The following is a 24,015-nucleotide window of genomic DNA, read 5'->3' as shown; positions in this document are numbered from 1 at the left end:
GTTACTCCAAATAAGATAAGCGGTGCAACATAACTCATTCACCTGTTGCACCCCTTTCGGAAGCAGCCAAAGGACCATGCAGTACCAATATAGAGTGGTGTCTAAAATGGAAACTGCGAAGAGATAAATAAAGATTTCTTCATCGCCCTGATGATGGAGGCAGTATGACCTCTGAAACGATGGTTAACTTCGACCAGACTACACAGCGCAACAACCCAGAAGACAGAAATCTTCATCGCCCTGATGACGGAGGCAGTATTACCTCTGAAACGTTGGTTAACATCGACCAGACTACACAGCGCAACAACCCAGAAGACAGAAATCTTCATCGCCCTAATGATGGAGGCAGTATGACCTCTGAAACGTTGGTTAACATCTACCAGACTACACAGCGCAACAACCCAGAAGACAAAAATCTTCATCGCCCTGATGACGGAGGCAGTATGACCTCTGAAACGTTGGTTAACATCGACCAGACTACAGAGCGCAACAACCCAGAAGACAGAAATCTTCATATTCATCGCCCTGATGACGGAGGTAGTATGACCTCTGAAACGATGGTTAACTTCGACCAGACTACACAGCGCAACAACCCAGAAGACAGAAATCTTCATCGCCCTGATGACGGTGGCAGTATGACCTCTGAAACGTTGGTTAACATCGACCAGACTACACAGCGCAATAACCCAGAAGACAGAAATCTTCATACTCACCGCTGTGAGAACCTCAAGTCTTACAAGAGATAAATATATTGTTACTTCCATTTTACGGTAATTAACTTTTGGGTTCTTGGCCAGCTGGGTTACTATTAACTTCTCAAGAAATATGCTTGAATAAAAAAGTTCCTTGGATATTTTCTCCGGAGATAGGGATTAGCTCTATCTATTGGGCCCAACAGAGTAGGTACCTGAAGACGGAGATAGAGCCACATCTCCGAAACGTCGTTTCTATTTTATTATTTTACTAGACGATGGAAAATATCCAAGGAACTTTTTATTCAAATAACTCACCATCGTCACGAACTTTTAGATTTTATAAGAAAGATGCTGTTCTGTGTAGTTAGTGCAAACCGCTGATATTAAACAAAACGCATCTGATGCTCTATTTTAATTGGAATATCCTTCTAGTTCACCTCATCCAGAGAAGGTTGGCGATCTAGACCCTAATGCCAAATATATCGAAACCTGACAAGTCCTTCCGGTGATTAAATGAGCAGACAAATGAACAGACATTGCCTGTCCGTTATACGTTTATTTTATGTTCGTTGTGTACAGATCGCATAAAAACTTCATCTTGAAGTTATTAAAACGTTTTGTTGAAAATAAGAAAAGAATTATCAGCAAATACGAGGATCACGACTAATCCACAAGTGACATCATCCAATGTGTATATCATCATCATCCATTTATAACCTCAGTTGGTCAGGAACACCACCCACGTTAATATGTGGGTTTCTGAAATGTAACAGACGGTAAAAACAATAAACACGTCGCTAAAATATCTTGAAGAGAGTCAGATATAATATAGCCGTGGCCATGACATGAATGAGTTATTCGCATGACCATATATAGTTCCCTATGCATACGGGACTTTCAGAAATATGTCTGTTAAAATGAGACAAAAATATTTGGTGTGTGGGAAATGGGCGTACAGACAAGTACAAAGGCAAACAGACACTGCTGTAACTTGTCTGAACAGGGAATAGTTAATTCCTTGAAGAGCTAAACTTTTCATCTTTACATAGGTTTTTGAGAGGTCAGGATAAATCAGTGAGCAGCTAGCTATTCAGGTGTTTTCAAGTGTACGTTATTAAATTATTGTTAAATATTTTATTTTATAAATCATATCAAATTGATCTCCGTGACATTTTATTCTCAGATGTGTTACCCTTTTTCTATCATTGTGCCATGTAGTAACATTTCCTTTTTTCTTGGACTGTATACTATGCAAATCTTATTAGTTTACGTCATGTGTCAACTAGTCAGAAGTTACGTACATTCATTTGTCAGACAAGTTATACCAGCTTTCCATACTTGTAAGTATTTGTGGCTAATGGCCTCATGTCTGTTAATGTAGTTTTGATTGACTGATTATTTAATGACATAGTACCATACAATGGATTTACTTAATTGATTAATTAAGAACATAATGCCAATCCGATACGTTTGAAAGTTTGGAGTTTATTTCCATTAATAACAAACAGGTTGACCTGTTAACTATTTGTCTGCCAAAACACGAAACCCGACAGTCAGTCAACATAATCGTGCCCACATCCTTACGGCTTTTATAAGATTAATTTCAGTAATTACCTTTGTTGTAATATTTCGACTGGTAAGCTTTCAAGAACTTTCGCCATAAAAATGATTCCGTTCGCGGTACTTGAAGAAGTGAAACGTAACCTCTTTGATTACACTATGTGTTTCTAATAATTCTAAGAAAGAGGTTATTGTTAATTGCAATTAACGAAGCTGTGACTTCAAGGAACGTTTATGTGAAAAAATAAAAAAAAATAAAACTTAGGTTGCGAAAATTTGATATTTTGAATTCAGAAATTTTTGTTGCCCTTAATAAATGATTTGTCACGGAAGAAATAAAATATTTAATCTTAACGATTTAAAGTGTGATAGTGTGTGTTGTTGCTATTGGCCTCTTGAATTTAGTATTGATTGAATAAAAATTACATCAGTAAGCATCTTTTAAGTAAAAGTTTGAATCATGGGCTTTTAAAAAAAAGCCTATCTTTCATAGTCTTACGATTCTGAACCCGTATACATTATAATTTATAGCAAATTTCAATCACTGCAATATATAAATAGAAAGGCAAGTGACTGAATTTTTAAACCTCTGGGAGGAAGATTACGAAGAAGACAAAATGGACGCTAGAAGGAAGGGTTTGTTATCGGAAGATCCATATAATCGCACAAATAGTAATATGAAGGATAAGAAATATAAATTTATGAAAAATAAAACACGAATCACAAAACATATAATTATCCAAACCAAAAGGAAAAAAATCACACAAAGTTAATTTTAAATTCGGTACTTAAATACCATAAATATTATTCATAAGTATTATGTTTTTATTTAAACTGAGAGAAATCCGTCACAAATTATTCATGTCTATGCCATCCATAAGCTTTAGTACCGTCTGTGAATTCTCTCCCTTTGCTCAGAGGCCATGCAACTCTTCTCTGTGTCGTTATAATTTTAGTAAGGCTGAAGCCAGGCCGAATATTGCAGAGATTGAAATTTAAAATATAATTCGAGCAAGACTAAAATAACATTTAAGAAAGAAATTAATTTGAAGAAGAATAATAGCTGGTCTGTGTACGATAAAATAATGGAAACAGTAAATGGAACAAATTGTCTAGGAGTAACTTTAATTTAATTTAATTCAATTTAATTCATTTATTAAAGTGCTTAGCAACAGCCAAAAAGGCCAATAACAGCCAATCACTAACAATACAAACATTACAATACAAAAACAAACAAACAATAAACTAAATATATAAATGTCAATGTTAATTTATTACAAAATAATTATCAGTAGAAAAGCAATATAATAAAATAAACATAAGACAAAATGTAATTAGAGTTATTTATTTTTTATTTGTAGTGTTCTGTCTGACGACAGGTCCATATGAACAGGATCCTTCCATCCTTTTCTCGGACTGGGACCTGTTCATATACATTCTTGGCAGAGATGATCCAGAAGTGGTTTGCCATTGCCTTCTTCTGTGTGTGAGTGGAGTAATTGTTGGGATGCCACGGAGGAAAACTGCGTGTTGCCTAGACCACGGCCTTGCCCAACACAAGTTATAAATTTTAGCACCACCGGGAATTGAACCCGGGACCCCAGGCTTACAAGGCTAGTGTTCTGACCACTAGACCACCGTGGCGGTCTAATTAGAGTAGCATTAATAAAATATTTTTATTTTTATTTTAATTGTCTATAACCTGTACCTGAAAATAAATGAGATATATAATGAGATGTATAATTAATTTATGTTAAGGGTAAAAATTATATTTATTTATTATGTGCCAGCACGGTGCTACCCAGTTTTATAAGTTTCAATAGACCTGAGAAATGCGCAACTACCCGGTGGCGACTCACGGATGACGGTTTCGAGATCATTAGTGTTAAAATGGCGTCACGAAACAAGTTCCATTACGTTGAAGACGTCGGTTATCTGCAACTGTCACCTCGAAAGAGAAATCCCGGTTGAATTTCATCTGAAATAGGAGGCACAGAAGAAACGAGCTGAATGGAAAATAAGAAAAGACGTGAAAGGAGGAACAGTTCTCAAAATAACGGTGGAAAATTTTCTGCTTGGCGCCAGATTAATGGGCTTTACAGAACGGTGGTGGGAGGTGACACAGGGTGGCAAAGAAATTGGTGCTCAGTGCATCTGTCTGTTGGAACACGAGAACCAAAGAAGGGAAGAGCTTTCTTGTTTATTTCTCTTTGACGTCGTAATGGTTCTGAATTTATCTAGAGCAAAAATCTACCTGCGACATACATAAGCCTTAAGGACGTATGAGACAGAAGTGAGAGAACAATAGCTTCTTTTTTCTTTTTTTTTATATCTTAACTGCGTCATGTTTGTGTTTAATCAATATAATAATTTATTCACCGTCCATACACAAACTTAAAATGTTGTTAAAATTTACTTAAAATTACATAAAATTACAACATTTTTTTTAGAATTAGATCTTGATACATTTTACATTTGACGACATGTTTCGGTGTATTACATTATTAATCAATATTATTAATCAGTATTATTAATCAAATCATGATTTTTGGAATTGACATATGTCAATTCCAAAAATCATGATTTGAAAATTAATTTTACAGATATAAACATCCAAGCATTAAAAGGAAGAAAATCAAAACAATCAAACGTATCAATATACGCGGAGCAGGATGTACAACAGTTTTTAAAACAGTTTTTAAATTGATTGACCTGATGATGGTGTAATACACCGAAACATGTCGTCAAATGTGAAATGTATCAAGATCTAATTCTAAAAAATGTTGTAATTTTATGTAATTTTAAGTAAATTTTAACAACATTTTAAGTTTGTGTATGGACGGTGAATAAATTATTATAACAATAGTTTTGTCAAAATATGGCGAAAATAAGAAGTTAGGATGTGTCTCGAGGGTTCATGGTAATCTTAATTTATGTTAATTAACATATAGAAGGGTTCAACTTAGTTTTAACACTCTTTATGAAATTGTTTTAGTTTTTAATGTTTATCTATTTTACTAATTGGCAACATATTTCGACAATATTTTTCCATCCACAGGTTGTCTTGTCAAAATAAATTATCAAATTAATACTCGAAATTGGATAAACTAATATAGATTAAATTTCATACTGGGAAATGCCATTCTTACCATACATCTGATAATTTTAACTAGCACTTTTCTTAAGAGCACGGATTCTTGGAGAATATCTGCAGACGACATTTACCTTGGTTACCGTGGTTACCGTGGAGGGGAATTCTCTGTGACGACGTCATTATCCGGCGAAGCACCGTGCCCACGTAAAGGTCGCTGACGTAAGACAACTCTGATGTCACTGTATCCATTCGCATATGTAGGTCAAGAGTAATATTCTAGCGAAAGCACCAGAACTGTTACGCTATGCTCACAGTTTCTAAATTGTTCAGATTCTTCCATCGATGAAAAATAGCAGTTTGGCTACGCCAAAAGTGGTTCTTGCTGTGTAAGATCAATATGTCGTGAACCTACGTGAAATTCAAAATGGCGAGTGACTTAAATTGTATTTCCTAATTCGGAGCTAAACATGACACTGGTCAACACGTAAAATGTTATGGAAACGAACGACTAATTTTAGGCTGCTGAACACGAAAATCATATTAAAATTGTCGATTGGTTCCTGTTTTCGAATTACGACTGGGGTCTCATATAAGCGAGTTACTCTCTCTCTCTCTCTCTCTCTCTCTCTTTTTATATATAGTGTTCTGTCTGAGGACAGGTCCATATGAACAGGATCCTTCCATCCTTTTCTCGGACTGGGACATGTTCATATACGTTCTTGGCAGATGATCCAGAAGTGGTTTGCCATTGCCTTCTTCTGTGTGTGAATGGAGTAATTGTTGGGATGCCACGGAGGAAAACTCCGTGTTGCCTAGACCACGGCCTTGCCCAACACAAGTTATAAATTCGGGCACCGCCGGGAATCGAACCCGAGACCCCAGGATTACAAGGCCAGCGTTCTAACCGCTAGACCACCGTGGCGTGATACTCTACGTTATTATCAGTTATGTTACCACTACGCTCTTAAAACGTGATCAGCAACAGTCAACCCGCTCTGCATTACGTGAAGAGTTGTTGCCGCCTCAAACGCACCTTCAACTCTTGCAGTATTCCTCGAATCTGGCTAGGTACTGAGTAATTTGTTCCCAGTTAACGGTTCTCTGCGAGATTCCTACTTCTTGCGCAGTATTTGTGTGATTAGTCCGGATAACTTGTGTTACCTTTGCTTCAAGAAAGTGTACGTTAACTGAAGACATAAAAAAGTCTTACGAATTGCATTTTTGGTGTAATGTAGGCGACCAGGACAAGAACTGGGCCCCTCACATAAGCTACACTACCTGTTCATCAAATTCAACGCGTGGGTGAGTCATAAGGGACGTTCTGTGCCTTTAGCAGTGCCCATGTTAAGGAGGGAGCCACCAAAACACATCACATACTGTTACTTCTGTCTGGTGCCCCCTATTCGAAAAGGGGTGACAATGAATATAAAGTGGACAATGACGTACCCAAATGTACCATCTGCAATTCGCCCCGTCCCTCACTGTGAACTACTATCTATTCCTGAACCATCAGAAAGTTTTTCTGTAGACTCTGATGAAGATGAAGACACTGATGATGTTTAGATATACACGAACAAGGGATCCACCATTTTGTACAAGCCTCTATCCTTCTGAACCACATAAAATCACAGAAAGTGAGCTTAATGACTTCATCAGGGATCTCGAATTGCCGAAGAATAAGGCAAGGCTTTTGGCCACGAGGCTAGAACTGTGGAATATTCTAGATCATTCTGTGAACTCGAAATGAAAACTGTGATAAATTCTATCAAACAGAAGGTGAACTCACTGACGTCTTGTGAAAAAGTGGGGTGCAACATGTCATTTAAGATGCATTTCTTGCACTCACACCTGGATTTATTCCCGTTAAACTGTGGTGACCTCAGCGACGAACATGGTGAGCACTTCCATCAAGACATCTCAGCGATGGAGCAAAGATACAAAATCAAATGGAGTGCCGCCATGTTAGTCGATTATTGTTGGTTCGTGAAAAGGGATGCTCCAGTAGCTAAATATAAGCGAAAGGCGAAAAGGCGCCATGTTTGACAAAGGTATGTTCTAACTGCCATATAACTTAAAAAAAATATATTGTATAAATATAACAAACTATTTTTTTTCGAAAACTAGAGCCAATCTGCCAATTTAAGCATTATTTTCGTGTTTAACACCCAAAAATCTATAAATTAAACTTACTTTCATGTCCATAACAAGAAATTACCCAAAATTTGTTTCTAAGTGTAATTTTTGTGATTACAAATATTGTGTACAATTGAATAAAAATTTACTTGGATATTATCCATCGTCTAGTAATAAAACGTAAAAAACGTAAAACGACGTTTCGGAGATGGGGCTCTATCTCCGTCTTCAGGTTCCTACTCAGTTGGGCCCACTAGATAGAGCTAATCCCTATCTCCGGACAAATTAAAAAAGTGAAAGTCCCAGAATAAAAAGGCATAACCACACCACAACTGAGTAGGAACCTGAATACGGAGATAGAGCCCCATCTCCGAAACGTCGTTTTACGTTTTTTACGTTTTATTACTAGACGATGGATAATATCCAAGTAAATTTTTATTCAATTGACTCTTCACCATCGTCAAGAAGTTTTAGATTTAAATATTGTGTAATTTTATAGTTTTGTGGTCGTAAGAAATCGTTCTGGAAGTAATGTATTAAAAAGTCATGTATGAATGTAATTTGAAGCGAACATTTACATCAGTATGATTGCTTTTATTATGGGGGAATATTTTCAACCTCAGTATTGAGACACAAAAGTCTTTAAACACCTATTTAAATAGATTATACAACCCATTTGTATTCTCTAATACATGTGTTTTCGAATTTAATTAGTTGAAGAATTTCAAACATAATCCTCATTAAGCCTGCTTAAACAGGGTCGCTCATTAATATTGTAAAAGAATTTTGACTAGTGCACAAATCAATAAATTCTATGCGGGTTAGAGCCTTGATCCGTCATGAGGGATTTGCATTGGTCAAAGTTCTACTGGTGCTCGGTTTGCACAGATTTATGGCCTCTATGTACATCCATTCCACAACTAACTAATAACTAATTGAATAATTAAGATGTTTGTCTTCTGAGTTGTAGCGCCGTGTAGTCTGGTACAATTAACCAACGTTTCAGATGTCCTTGCTGCCTCCATCATCAGGGCGATTTATAATATTCAGAAAGCCCCAGGTAACTGCTGTTTTCGCTGACCACCAGACCGCCACGATGACTCTTTAGTAGCAAAGTTTAGGGTCGCACCTTGGGTGCTCTGAAGACTCCGGTAGTACGCGCCCCTGCTAGGGAATTGTCCGGCAATTTATAAAGATCAGATTATTGTCACATCTACGTGATTATGTTATTAACTAACTGGAACCCAGAAGAACGTGCAGATCTTTATGTAAAGTGTCCGTTATTGTCTTCAGATTTTGGCCAGAATTGAAATGGTTCGAAAATATCTCGTGAAACTCCCCAACAAATTTTTTTTTGAAAATCCTTTTAGCTGTTCTACAGTTATTACATGCGTACAGTCGGCTAGACATGACGATTTTAATAGGTATGTGAATGCGCCTAAAACAGGATATCGATAAAACGACGTGATGAAGAATTTAATATTATGCGTTTTCATCATTCCCCCCAGGAAATTATCGGGTTACTATCTTAGGCCACGAACGTTACATTCCACATTTTTTCAGATTTATTATAAATTTATCTTCGTATAATTTGACGATAAATAATCTGCACTATTGATGAAGTCGTTAAATAAACCATAAACAAACCACTCTGTTATGTTTATTAGCATTTAATCACCCAAACCCAACCTAATTAATTGGTACAAATAATGAAACTTCTTATTTTATAATTTTATTAATAAATTGTGTTACATTCGAAGATTTTTTACTCAAATTTGGAATCAGTAGGAACTCTGACTGAAAATAAATAGAAGTTCCTTAGTTTAAGGCAGTGGTATTTCGACTCATATAATCAAACACTGGTCCCTTGATGTGATATAATGAACACTCATACTAATGGGATTGTTGTAATGGATGTATGATTAGTATAATGGTTAATGGTGACTAATCTACTTGCCCGCATTAGGGCAGGGAACATCTAGGATTATGAGCACTGATGGTCAACTGTTACCTTCAACTACTGAAGACAGTTTAGATCTGAGGATTATTGAATAGTTTAACTTTCTCTCAGCCTTCTTATCAACTTCTTTGGTATTTCTTGTATCATCATGAATATCAGAACTATTTCCACATGATATCTGAATAGTATCTTCTCTCATCGCCCCGATGATGGAGGCAGTAAGGTCCTCAGAAACGGTCAATATCTACCAGACTATACAGAGAACCTCAGACCTTACCCTTAGCTGTGTTATTCACTTAATATGCGAGACCGAATTTAAACCCATACAAAACAAAAGGTAAAATTATAACGCTGTATATTTTAATCCAGTTTCTATATATCAAATGGAGATATGAGAAACGAGATGCTGTGTTTTGAACAGAAATGTAATACTGGACTCAAGTCCAGTGTTGTGTTTTATTTTCGATACCTCAAATAAAACAACACTTCACCATTACAAAGACCGGTTGACTTTTGCTATATAAGGACATAATCGCTGTTTACAGTGATTATACGAATTATACAAAACACAAAAATACAATACGAAGTATTGCTGATTTTTGAAGCACGTGGGAGATATAGTTACCACTGGGTTTTAAAGAGTTCTTATCTCACTCAATACAATAACGCAGGTACAGGCATACCTCGGAGATATTGCGGGTTAGATTCCAGACCACCGCAATAAAGCGAGTCACACTAATTGTTTGGTTTCCCAGTGCGTATAAAAGTTATGTTTACACTATACTGTAGTCTATTAAGCGTGCAATAGCATTATGTCTACAAAAACAATGCGAGAATTACCAAAATGTGACACAGAGACACGAAGTGAGCTCATGCTGTTGGAAAAATGGCGCCGATAGACTTGCTCGACGCAGGGTTGCCACAAAACTTCAATTTGTAAAAAAAACCCGCAATATCTGCGAAGCGCAATAAAACGAGGTATGCTTGTACTGCTACATTTAGGCTTATTAGATGAAAAAATCGTAATTGTTGGTGATTGAAGACAGCTAGTGTGAGGCTTCAGTTTAACTGTAACAGAACAAGAAATAAACTGCTCCATCATGAATATTTCAAGTATATTTATGATATTATCGTGAATATGGGTTTAGAAATATAACACTAGAAAATTAAACCTTTCATTTATAAATGCTAGTGCATGAACTGATGAAATGTTTGGGAGTAAATATTGAAGGGTAAGGTTATTTTGTTAATTTGCTGTGCTGATAAAGACGAAACAAAACATAGGACATATTGGTAAAGTAAGAATTCCGTGTAGGCTTAAGATTTCAAGTCTTGTTCAGACTAGAACATTCAGATAAGAAAAATATATTCATATATTTTTTATTCCAGATTACATGTTTCCTTCAGGATATATGTGGTTCAAAGACGTTTCAGAGTGAATGCACATGGTCCCTCTTTTATGTTCCCAGTATACTTAAGACATTGTCAAATATATTGTTACCAATGAGGTTTCATGTAATCACGGTGGCGACTATGAATATAGCTTCCTTCTGGGAACTTGCGCTGTGTAGACTCGTAGCAGTTCACCGACGTTTCAGAGGTGCTTACTGCCTCCATCACCATTAGAATCTTCTATTATATTCAGTAACTTGTAATTTGAACAGCGAAGCTTATTTTAAAATGATGTGTGGAAGTTAATTTAAAACACACTGCACAAATTAACAACCGGTTTAAGTACGTGTATAAAACGGAACACTTAGTAGCCTTAATGTTTTTATAGGGGGAGTACTAATGTTATCAGTCCTGAATTTGTGTGAATTGAATTGGCACATAAAATAAAATAATAATTGTCTAGGAAGTTACTAATAATAAAATGACCATATGTTGCTGGGATTCTGTACTTTGGCAAAAACAATTAATATATTTTTCTATTATGGAGAAAGTACCAGTATCAAAATTTTAGTTGAATTACTGTAATTACATATTTTAAGTACTGACATCAACACTCGCGAATGATTATTACGATTCAATGAACTTTAAACCCACCAACTAATTTGCAAACAAAGCAATAATATTGAACCAAAATTTTACAGAGCGTAAAAAAATATATTTCCGCAGAAACTGCTTCTTCACTGTAAATCTGTTCCGTGCCCCTTTGTCGGAGGCGAAAAATAACACAAAGCTCAGACAGTCAAAAGACATACCATTTGTCATGTGGTGTCTTAGATCTGATAACTGAACATTTTCGTTGAGTTGTCTTCATTTTTCGTCAAGAGCTATAACTTTTCCATGATTTCAAGTATTTCTCAGTGTCATCGTTTTTGTAAGTTGAAAAAGAAGAAATGTAAGAGAAATAAATCTCTTTAAGTTACACAATAAAATATTGAGATACAAACGCAAACAATGCTCGCACCAAATGCCACTCTTCCACGAATGGTCATCGCGAAGGAAAGTAATAGGCAATTTGTATTAGAGCACGTCTCAGGTTATGCTGAATATCCACGTAACCATTATATTATTCAAAATATATAATATAATTCAGGTCTATACACAAACTTTATTTACAGATGTTAAAATTTAAAATTTGCGCTATTCATCGTTACTACGATGTTACAATACTGCGCCTTCATTTACTACATGTTTCGATGCAAAGCATCATCTTCAGGTTTTTCCTTTAAAACTACTCTATATTACAATGCAAGTCTTTCAATTTATTCATCCGTTTTGTACATTATTATAGTATGTGCTCTGTTGATCTTCTTATTTTATGTATCTTATGTTTGTTTTTCATTATTCATGAATCGTGATGTACGGTGTATCTACGTCTGATCAGGTTGACTGTCTGTTCGTGTTAAACTATTATTGTTATTGTTATTGTTAAACTATTCTTGTCTTATTTTGTTGTGCAGCATTATATGAAATCTGTCAGTGAGAGAGGAAGCTAACTAACTCCCAAAACGTCGTGTCATCAGCTCAGACCAGGATGGTCCAAATTTTTCTTTCTTTGGATTAAGAATAGTTTATTTCGTTGGACAAAATGACAAAGATAGTATAGCTGCGTCATATTGTGATATTAATTAAAATAATTATTATATTTGTTTACCGTCAAATCACAATAAAATATACTGAGAAAGATGATAAAATTATAAAATTGTAAAAACTATAAATAATTGTAATTTGGGTTTAAAAGTTTATAATTTACACCTGATGACGGTTTGATAAACCGAAACATGTTGTGAATGTTCCGATGTAAATCGAATGCTCGATATGGAACATAAGATGATATTTTAATCAATTTAATTATCTTATCTTACTATTTTATTGTGATTTGACGGTAAACAAATATAATAATTATTTTAAAATGACGAAGATACACTCTTGGCAAAATTAAAAAAATTGCCAGTTTTCATTATCTTTAACATAACTTTCTCAAATATAAATTAAATTAAAATGTGAGCTTCTTATATTATTTTATATTTTCTTCTGCAACATCTCGTATCTGACATAGTTTTTACCTCGAAAACATACAATTGACAAATAATTTCGCAGATCTGGTTATAAATATTTCAAGACAAGTCTGTGTGAGGACACATGGCAAGTAATTTATTTGAAGTGGAGGTTATTATCGAAAAAAAAACTTCCAGGCAGCCTCGTGTGGGGACGTAACATTGACACACTTCGTGTTTTCAGTGATGCCATCCCTTCAGAAAATTTCAAACTTGTTTGGTTGTTAGAGAGGGAAATTTCCGGTTAAGGAAAATCTTTTCCGAGTTCACACTGAGATTTCTAACGAAATTCCGCTGTTTGTTAAACTATCGAATGAATGCCCTGAGCAGTGTTATATGCACATGCGTACTACACACAGTTTCTCACTCCAGTGTTAGGAGAGAGGGAGTCAAGCCTTCTTGCTGCCCACGCAAAGCCTGGTAAGGTCTCTAGAGACGTCCCATGGTGCAGCAAGAACTAGTTTCAAGAAGTCTTCTGCCACTGCAGCTAGAAGAAACCAAGCCGGTATCCCTGCCGGCACTTCGTATTGATGGAGCCCAACCTCACAACTGAAGGCACATTTATTCCACCCCCACCTCCTCCTCAGCTGAAGAAGAACGGAACGGGATTGCTCAGAGAAGATTTTCCTTTGTGGGAACAGTCTCGGAGAATGCGAGATAGAGAATATAATGAGCTGAGAAGTGGCACGTTAAAGAAGATACGTGAATGTGATTGAGAAATACAATTAACACGAAAGAAACCGGTGTATGGGTATGGATTGAATTACATAACAGCAAATTTGTGTTTGATTCTGACTGTATTCTTACGCTATATGAATACACAATAGTCTTTCCGGTAAGAGTATAGTAAGAGTGAAGACGTTAGGACGATAATTAGTGACAGTTTGCTAGCAGAAACGACGGAAAATTTGAATTGCTTATTAGAAAATTCTGAAGCTATAAATTGGAAAGTTAAGTAAATAATTTAGCTGCATCAGCTTGAGGGGTAAATTTTAATAAATTTAAATAGGGAGGGCTGCACGAGAAGCATGTAGTGGCAACTTGGAACTTGGGAAACATCTCAGCATTTGCTTGAAGACAGAGAAAAACTAAGTAAACGTGTGCCGAGATGACCGGTCTCAGGACCTTCCGGATACACACTGACTACTAGCCAGCTGTCCGGCAGACAAAAGGAAATATATAGACGATCCCTAAATTTCCCTAACTTGTAACGTCGACTTTATTGATAATCTTAATTTAAAACCAAAGCTCATCGAAATAACATGCAAGAATTAAGTCCGTACCGCAAAGAAAACCATACTTTATCATTACAAGGATCAAAGGTTAATTGTTGTTCAGCCTGAGAAGGTTATGAAACTCAGCATTACTGGCCGTTAAAGCAGGTGGTATATATACTTACCATTGAATTTTAAAGGGTTTAAATTACACTTTTTAATATAACCTAGTATTGACAGATGTTGGCCTAAATGCTCAGAGTGAAACAAAGTTCTCACTACATTGAAGTTTGTTCCGTGATACTAAATGGAAACTATATCCTTCTAAGATAAACTAAATGCCCTTGTAACATTATCAACGTTAAACTAAGGATTTTCACGTTGTTTTCCTTTCTTCACAAAGCACTTGGTTTATAATTTAATATGACTTTGTGAATTACTTCGTAAATTGAGTTCATATTTACCATTATCTTTTTCATTAGCCTCGTCTTCCGTATTATCCCGACATTTTCGATTATTCAACCGTCCTTTGGTCCCGTTTAGGTCGGATAATCGGGAATCTACCTGTACATTGAACTTCAAGTGCTTAACTTGGGCTTCTTAGGACAGATGAATATAAATATTTTAAATCATATCAAAGATATTTCTAGAACATATCAGCAAATAATTACTATTTTGGTTATTTTTAAATCAAAATATACACGTTTTTCTTGCTATATGTTTCTTCTGGAAATCGTGTACGGAATTGCCTGGCTATTGGTTGTGTTCGTGATGAAATTTCAAAGTGCGAACAAAGATGCGATGTTAAAAAGAGGTAGGAAGTACTGAAAATATCGTTCAAAGTGAAGTTAGAAATATAAAGGAAATACATTTGGATTGAATATATAAAATTATGGGGAATGTTTCCTACGTATGCACTTCCATTACCATGTTCGCTACAGGTGAAACAAATTTGCTTCTTGGGTAGTGATTGGTGTTAAGATATAGCACGGGTGTGGCCAGCGAACTGTTTAGACGAAAACGGTCTGATTGCAACAATACAAGTACATTAATTAAGGCAAGGCCGTGGTCTAGGCAACACGGAGTTTTCCTCCGGGGGCTTCCCCGGTTTCTCCGTGACATCCCAACAATTACTCCATTCACACACAGAAGAAGGCAATGGCAAACCACTTCTGGATCATCTGCCAAGAACGTATATGAACAGGTCCCAGTCCGAGAAAAGGATGGAAGGATCCTGTTCATATGGACCTGTCGTCAGACAGAACACTAATAAATAAATGATGGCCACGGTGGTCTAGCGGTTAGAACGCTGGCCTTGTAATCCTGGGGTCTCGGGTTCGATTCCCGGCGGTGCCCGAATTTATAACTTGTGTTGCTCAAGGCCGTGGTAGGCAACACGGAGTTTTCCTCCGGGGGCTTCCCCGGTTTCTCCGTGGCATCCCAACAATTACTCCATTCACACACAGAAGAAGGCAATGGCAAACCACTTCTGGATCATCTGCCAAGAACGTATATGAATAGGTCCCAGTCCGAGAAAAGGATGGAAGGATCCTGTTCATATGGACCTGTCGTCAGACAGAACACTAAATAATAATAAGATGAGGTGGTCTAGCGGTTAGAACGCTGGCCTTGTAATCCTGTGGTCTCGGGTTCGATTCCCGGCGGTGCCCGAATTTATAACTTGTGTTGGGCAAGGCCGTGGTCTAGGCAACACGCAGTTTTCCTCCGTGGCATCCCAACAATTACTCCATTCACACACAGAAGAAGGCAATGGCAAACCACTTCTGGATCATCTGCCAAGAACGTATATGAACAGGTCCCAGTCCGAGAAAAGGATGGAAGGATCCTGTTCATATGGACCTGTCGTCAGACAGAACACTAAATAAATAAATATAAAAGATAAGACGAATAAAAGGATGTAATCCAGTGGAGGATACTTTTTCCAAAAGCGTCATTTGAGATTTTTCATACCTCATTGACATTTATTTTCATTTATTGTGCGCTTTACAGACGTCACTGTCAGTAACTGCTTCGTCTTGAACTTACTTAAATTCAGACACCACACAGATACAAATATTTAAATAATGATGCAGACCTTACTCTTTTGTTGGTGTTGAGTCTCACCCTTTTAAAAAGTGAACACGTGACGTAAAATTATCAGTAAATTAAGACTTTTGTCTACATTGGAAGGATACGAATCAAAATTAGCTTTTTCCAATAATGTTTTAAAGGACCAAATACTTGTAATTTTGGAGATGATCACATGAGCTACACGAACTCCCCCTCCCCCATTATGTGTTCCTTATAACAATTTCTTTCAAAGAACGCCCAATATTAACAGGAAAGTTTGTTACTTTCTTCTACAGTCCAAGTTCCTTGTCCCATATAAAAGGCGTGGACATATAATTGACTAGCTGAGCAAATATTAGCTTTTTTTAAAAAAAACTGAACTTAGTAGATTTTGTTTTAGTACACCGACGTTGTATGGCGTACTAAAATAACCAATTTGCATTCTAAAAATATATGGTTACATTTTGGCAGCTCTTATAATCTCGATAAACTTTGTTTTTCGTGGTTTTCTTGTCTATCTGAAGGCTCATGCATTTCTTTATCAATAGATATCATAATTATTTATACTGTACTTATCTTTGTTGACATTCTTCAGGAAAATTTAGGCATGAGTGTGGATAATTAGCGGATAGCTGAGAAAAGAAACAAATACAGGTGTCCACGAGAAAGTACGATAAACATCCACTATTCTGAGGTGTAGGTTATCATATTCACAACTAACGCTGTCAAACTAAACTGCCAGCATTACTTTACGCAAGCATACCAGAATAAGAAAATAATAAAAACAAGAATAATTTGTCAATCAGTCTTTTTTTTAAAACAGTATAATCAGAGTTAAGCCTGTCTAAACGCGACTTTGGAACATCCACTGAAGAATTTTCGGTTGACTTCGGAGTCAGAAGTCATCTAACCGTCTGAGCTAAGTTTTGGGCCTTTCAACTTACAGGAATGGGGGGGGGGGGGTTGATTCACCTAAATTTTTGCAAATCCAGTTCTTCTGGTGCCCGCATTTTTTATTTTGTTTTCTCGGGTTAAATATTTTGATCTTCTCAAACTTTGAATAGTTTAAACGCTCCATAATTGGAATTCCCATCCCTAGACTTATCGATATATTTTCTGCATTGTACTATTATGTATTATTGTATTAGTCAGTTTGATAAAATCTTTAACTGGTTTTATAAAATGCATTGTTAATGTAATAGGGATTTGGCAGTACCTTAATAAACAACGTCAAACAAAGAACTAGACCGAGTCTCATTTGTGGAAAATTTCGAAATATAATTTCAAATATAATAGATTGTTTAGCGAGTTAAAATACAGAGTAAATGTGGTCTCATTTTCTTAAAGGTCGAAAAACCTTTGTTTTAGAACTTGTCTATGCAAGAGTAGTCCATTGCAAGAATTTTCGTCATTAGACATAAACATTCGGAGGAATAATGATGTCCCGGAAGAGAGTCGAACCCGCACGCCGATTTGTAAATATAACATATGTTTTAACACACACCCCCGACACACAACGCAAACACATTTCTTACTGAGATGAAATCTTGGCTATCTTACTGCCTGTTATACATTCTATATTTTTACAAAATAAATTTATTTAACGTCGTCAGTAAGTGACGTTCTTCTGTTGTATGTATGGATCAGATTTCTCTGAATGAGTTATTGAATATAGTGTCTCTGCCTGACGGCGTACAGAGGCGACTGCTTTCCTGTTGCTGGTTGCCATGACAACCCGAACGTAGGTTATAAATCAACGACTGGTAAAAGAACAGGCGAGCTAGAACACTCCATGATTTCAGACCCCGAGGTAACAACACAGAACACCATTATTTATTTGACTGCTATATGACGCAGATGTTGGAACTGCTAGTCTTCATTTTGAAACATCTCAATACTTCTCAGCACTGCTAAAAGATAACGCACATTAAATAAATGATATTGTTGTTTATTTTATTTCGATGCGATGGTTAACATTTAAATATTCTATAAATTATTTATTTTAATCCGTCTGATCACAATATTTAAAATTTCTTATAATTAAGATAATAAAATATCATTCATGTTCCATATCGATTGATCGATTTACATTTTCGGAACATTTACACAACATGTTTCGGTTTTTATAAAACCATCATCAGGTGTAAAATATATCTAAGAACTTAAAACTCAAGTATGATTTCTGTAGTTTTTTGGTGATGTTTCATTACGTTTGTTTTTCCATTTTTGGGCGAAGGTGTTGTTTTTCTTAAATGTTATTAGATGTATATATCGGCCAAAGATGTAGGAGTGAGTGTCCCGATATGTCCAAAAGTACTAGTGTCTTCGAATAGGTGTGGGTCTATAAATGTTTGTGACAGTGTTTGATTCTTACATATACGTCAATATTATATCGGCCATTATCCTTATATACCTGTCTCTCGAGATACGAATTTTCGATACAATGAATCATTTTGATTTACGTGTTTTTTTTTCTATTTAAGAACATTATATTTTTAGACAATAAAAACACCTTCGTCTGGGGGCCGAGTGTCCGCTTCGTAAGGAACTGATGTACTAAGTAAACTTTTCAATTTCTTTACACTGTTAAATAAATTATAACTATCATAAAAATTAATACTGTTCGAAAATTTTTGTTTGTGTAATATTATAACATGCTTGGGAAACATTAGGTGACTTTTCTGGGAGTCGGGAACCACTCAAAATGTCTTACATTGAAATTAATGGGAATTTTATTTTCGATTTACGAATTTTCATCTTATGGACAGTTTTTATCGAAATAATTACGTTTTTAAATCGATTAATTGTGTATGCGATTTCGAACGCGTTTCGGGATTTGGCTCTATACTCATTTTCGTGATATTGGTTTTCTTACTAACCAATTAGTGACGATGTTTGGCATCGAACCAGAGACAGTTTAAAGATTAGATTAGTATGCTAACCTCTTTTAATATTTTGTTTCTGGTCACGTACGTTTAGGTTTAAGTAAAAACTGGACACCTCCACAAATTCGTATGATTTTATGATACTCGCAAAAAGGACGAAGAAAGTTATTCATTCTTATTTATGATATCCACTTAGGTGTTTGGATATGAATTGTCTGATTTTTAGCTGAGCAGTTTGATATGAATTTTTAATTAGGTATATTTGGAAAATTTGCCTGCAGGATTTCTAGACGTTAATAGCTACTGTTCCCAAATACAGCTGTTGGACGTCTGTTAACTTATTCTATCTTCCATACTGAAACCAGATTACAATGCATTTAGGAGTATCTAGTGTTTATTTGCATACATGCCTCCAGCATGTGACTGCCAATTAGTGCAGAGAACAGTTACAAGGGATTAAACAGAATCTTTAGAATCCTTTCTTGGGTTCTTGGAGATCATGTTTCCTATGTAATGTCAGAAGCTTCGCTGTGGGATATTTATAAATAATATGCATATGTTACGTCACGATCCACTACCACAATTATTCATCTCACAAACAGAAATCTTACCGACAAATTTAATGTATGATATCAGCGTGTAGTTTCGAATCTACCATAATATAAACTTAATTAACTTTTGGAATTAGTCAGACCTGATATTTAACCCTGTAACTAACTAATCTAATCCAAATATATTGCTGGTAATAAAATTATAGAAGTTCCATTACAGAATTCTGAATAATCAATGCCATATTAGAAACCTAAAAATAAGATTTACATACACTAAGATTAAAATGTATTAAGGTAATAATAAAATGACAAAACCTGTTTCTTCATACGAACCATACGGCAAATTGTAGAATGCGTGAGGCTACTCAGATGTGTTTTATGTTTAGAGTAGCAGGAGTTGCATTTCTGATATCGAAATAGGGATGAGAATATTACAGCAGAAAAAAATTAACTATTTGAAGTCGAAGATCGTCTAAATGACACTTAAGAATCTAATGCGTACCGCAAAGAAAACATAACACTTTACCATTAGAAAAATGAGCTGGTTTATGCAGTTCAAGGAAATATCCCATGTTCATGATGAAAATCATACGTAACCCAGAAATACAAAATGCACATTTGCTAATTGTTAAAGTAGATGGTATAAAATTTCCCACTGGGCTTTAAAAGTTTAATAATACTGCAAACAGGATTTAATATTGTGGGAAATTATTTAAAATTTCGAATTATGATCTGTAAGGATCAAAACAGTTGGAAGATAAATTTGAAATGTGATCATCAAATGTTTTAATTGAGACGGAAAAAATTATTGGGCTTAATCCTCGAAATTGAGATGAAAACCCCAGAGATTTGAGGCCCTCATGTTGGTGAAGATGTCCATGTTGGTCTTCTTGGTTGCAATGTGGTCTGAAATTGTACGTATATACCAGCGTTTCGGACAAACGTACTGTATCCATATAGCCCTGAAGACGGAGGTAGTACATTCCTTCGAAACGATGGTATCTACTTACAAATCTACACGGCGTTTGAACACAGAAGACCAACATCGGCGGTATAAAACTAAGAAGCTGCAAGGTTAAGTACAGTAAAGTTTATCATTACAAAAATGATAAAAATCGAAGTGTTTGTAAAGAATGCCTAGACGTTGCACTGCATTAAGGAGTCTCTACATTTATAGTTTTTGCTTGTATTTCTTCACTGCTTAGGAACAAAGGAAATGCATTCTGTATCGATTTCCCACTTGCTAAAGGTTAAAGTATTTTAGAACATCTTTCAAGTGAGAACCTTGAGAGCCGGGGGGGGGGGGGTGTTCGAGGTTCGGATTTTATTTCTTTCTCTATGTCCAATAACTTACTTGACACACGGTAAATTCACACACACGCCCTCTTTCTAAAAGGTCAGACGCGGAGTATAGTTTTAGAGTCGATGTATCGACTAGGTCTATAGTCGAAACGTCATTTTGTTGACAGCGCGCATGTCACAAGTAGTCACCTGTTTCTTTCCAGAAGTTACTCCTGCTCCATTGATCTTTCCGGTATATTTCTGCACGTTCAGGTTCGTTACAGTTCGGAGAAAAAACCCATACATATAGTTACTATTTATTTATATTATTTTATTTAGTGTTCTGTCTGACGACAGGTCCATATGAACAGGATCCTTCGATCCTTTTCTCGGACTGGGACCTGTTCATATACGTTCTTGGCAGATGATCCAGAAGTGGTTTGCCATTGCCTTCTTCTGTGTGTGAATGGGATGCCACGGAGAAACCGGGGAAGCCCCCGGAGGAAAACTCCGTGTTGCCTAGACCACGGCCTTGCCCAACACAAGTTATAAATTCGGGCACCGCCGGGAATCGAACCCGAGACCCCAGGATTACAAGACCAGCGTTCTAACCGCTAGACCACCGTGGCATTTATATATTTAATATTCTGAAATAATTAAATTTAATTTTGTGTTACATTTTCTATCGAATGCCTTTTGTCTTTCTACCTCTAAAACAACAGATGAAAATTCAAGAATCTTTATTTTACTTTTTATCCTGTGAACACGATCTCTCACTCAAAAAAAAAATAACAAGGCTAATATATCTGATAACACAGAATATGGTATAATTGCGTCTGTAAAGATTGATGCTTGCTTCGTTGGGGCCTGGTTCAGGGGCTTTTACCCAAGAGCCCCCCCCCCCCTCGATTGCCTTGGTCACGAAGTCTGGACACCTCAAAACTTTTACCCTCGTGATTACGTTAGTTGAAGTATGACCTAAGTTCACTGTTGAAACACGTTGTTGCCCAAAAGTGGTCTCGGATTACATGAACACTCCTGTAACATCAGTGTCTTTCAAATAGAACACTTTTCCAATCTTATAAATATCATGTACATTTGATGTGATACGCTTTAGTCTACATTTTGATATTTTTAACATCTGATTCTACAAAAAAAGCTGAAAATGTTTTGACGGAAGATCAGAAGCATCGTCATAATGTTCAGTTCAAGAAGCAAAGACTACTTTCAGTAGTGTGTTGATTTTAAGGTGATTTATACTTTATACATTTTACGTTAAAACACGTTCTAGCTGTGGCTCGTTTATGATGGAGGTTTTATCGGTTGCCTTGAGCCAGGCTAAATGCATTTCATGTGGGTTTGTTTGCTGCTGAGCGAGGTTTCGCGGCCTTACAAGATGCGAATGGATATTATGGAACTAGAAGGACTATTATTAGCTCTTAGCAGGAGATCAGATCTGCCCTTCACCCATATTTATCTTGTCGCGAAAAATCATCTGTCATAACCCTGTCTTTGGTCTCAAATTGAGGACTACACATTCGTTTTGTAATTTTATCCACCGTTCAGTTAGTTCATTTATCACAGATTCTAAAAATCTTTATTTCGCTATATTTCCAGATAACTTCAATTGCTGTATCTTCTTGTACTCATATTGCACGATGTTACACTTCATAAAAAAATGAATGAATTCCTTTAAAACTATAAAAATAAGCGTATGGTAATTTTGGCATAATTTTTGCAAAAAAAAATAATAAATTTCTTTGTATGTCTTTAATAAAAGATTCTTCTGAACTGCCTAAAGACATTTCATTATTTTGCATGCCACGAGTTTGTATTTATTTCAATGTTAAAGAGCAGCCAACTTACTTTTGACAGCCGCTAGTGATAAATAATTATGTTTAACTGGTCTATACTAGCCGTCACGCAATGTTATTCTTCAAGTCCACTGGTGGTCTTCACCCTGAGTACCGCGCGGCTCTAAGTCAATAGTTTAGTGTACTTAGCTTTGCTACTCTGCGAATTCTGAGCTGTTTCTCTCACCTTGGTTCTACTGCCCTTACAAAACTGTACGATTTTGCTGTGAACTTGAAATATACAGTTTGGTGATTGCCACTACAATCACAAGGAGAAGCCATGATGAATATTTTCATGTAACAGCTGTGGTTACGCTTATATTTAACGGGCTTAGCAGTAAGAAAGAAATGCATTTTTTTATATCCCAACCTTGAGGATTAAGACTATACGGTCCTCCGAAGGGTTGGTAACCACCTAAAATAATATACGACGTTATAGAAGACCATAATCGATATATTCTCCAATTTGAGAACATAAATGTCATATTGTCCTTAGTAGGTCTGCTTTATTTTATAATACTAGAGCAGAGCACTCCTTTCGGAGCTTCTCGGGGGGTTGGTGAAGTTTTTAAAACGCAACCAGCCCCCTCTTCGAGTGGGTTAGTTAAGTTTTAAAATCTTGTGTAAGAAACTAAACCAACCCCCCCGATGGGGGGTTAAAACACTTCCACCCCCCTTTGGGGGGTTGATAAAGTTTTTAAAACGCAACCAACCCCCTTTCGGGCGGGTTGGTTGCGTTTTAAAATCTTGAGTAAGAAACTAAACCAACCCCCGGGTTAGTTTAGCGTCTTACTCAAGTCATTTGTTTACTCGGCATTGTTGTGTTGGTACAACAATGCCGAGTAAACAAATATAATGTGACATTGTTTGATGACGTCATTTTTTGACGACAACGACAAATCACAAATTTTTGTAGTAGAGATAGAAGACTTATAATTTACGTTTTTGGCCATCAGAGTGACATAATTGTTCATTTATGTTAACTGAAACTGCTCATTCCCCAATACTACACAACCTAAAATTGGTTCGTATTTTTCGTTTTGATTTAGATTTATAAAACCATAAACGATTTTCACAAAGAAATCCTAGCTCAGATTCTGGAGCACTTGGTCTTAGTTGTAATATTCCTCTGAGAAGATAATGAGATGACTAAAGAGCGGAAAAGCTAGGACTTGTTGGACGTGGGGAGAGAGATGAGTAGCTTCTGGGGGCT

At 36.1% G+C, this 24,015-nt stretch overlaps 1 long non-coding RNA gene across 2 annotated transcripts in view; it reads left to right on the top strand.

Annotated features, from left to right (window-relative positions):
• The window catches only part of LOC110833656 (uncharacterized), a 151,696-nt gene extending 137,283 nt beyond the window's left edge, over window positions 1-14,413 (top strand). Inside the window, exon 3 of one of the 2 annotated variants that reach the window (XR_002544269.2) lies at window positions 13,321-14,413. This is a non-coding gene — a long non-coding RNA (uncharacterized LOC110833656). Of the gene's footprint in view, window positions 1-3,616; window positions 3,963-13,320 lie in introns of those variants that run through there. The other variant, XR_015536774.1, reaches the window with a different exon arrangement.
• The last annotated feature ends 9,602 nt before the right edge of the window (window positions 14,414-24,015 follow it).

The sequence above is a fragment of the Zootermopsis nevadensis genome, unplaced genomic scaffold (assembly GCF_977971745.1).
Source record: "Zootermopsis nevadensis isolate Lab colony 2312 unplaced genomic scaffold, Znev_1.0 Znev_ptg000024l, whole genome shotgun sequence".
In the NCBI taxonomy this organism is placed as follows: domain Eukaryota; kingdom Metazoa; phylum Arthropoda; class Insecta; order Blattodea; family Termopsidae; genus Zootermopsis; species Zootermopsis nevadensis.
Note: the sequence above shows the minus strand (reverse complement) of the source record. Positions and strands in the feature narration are given on the sequence as shown.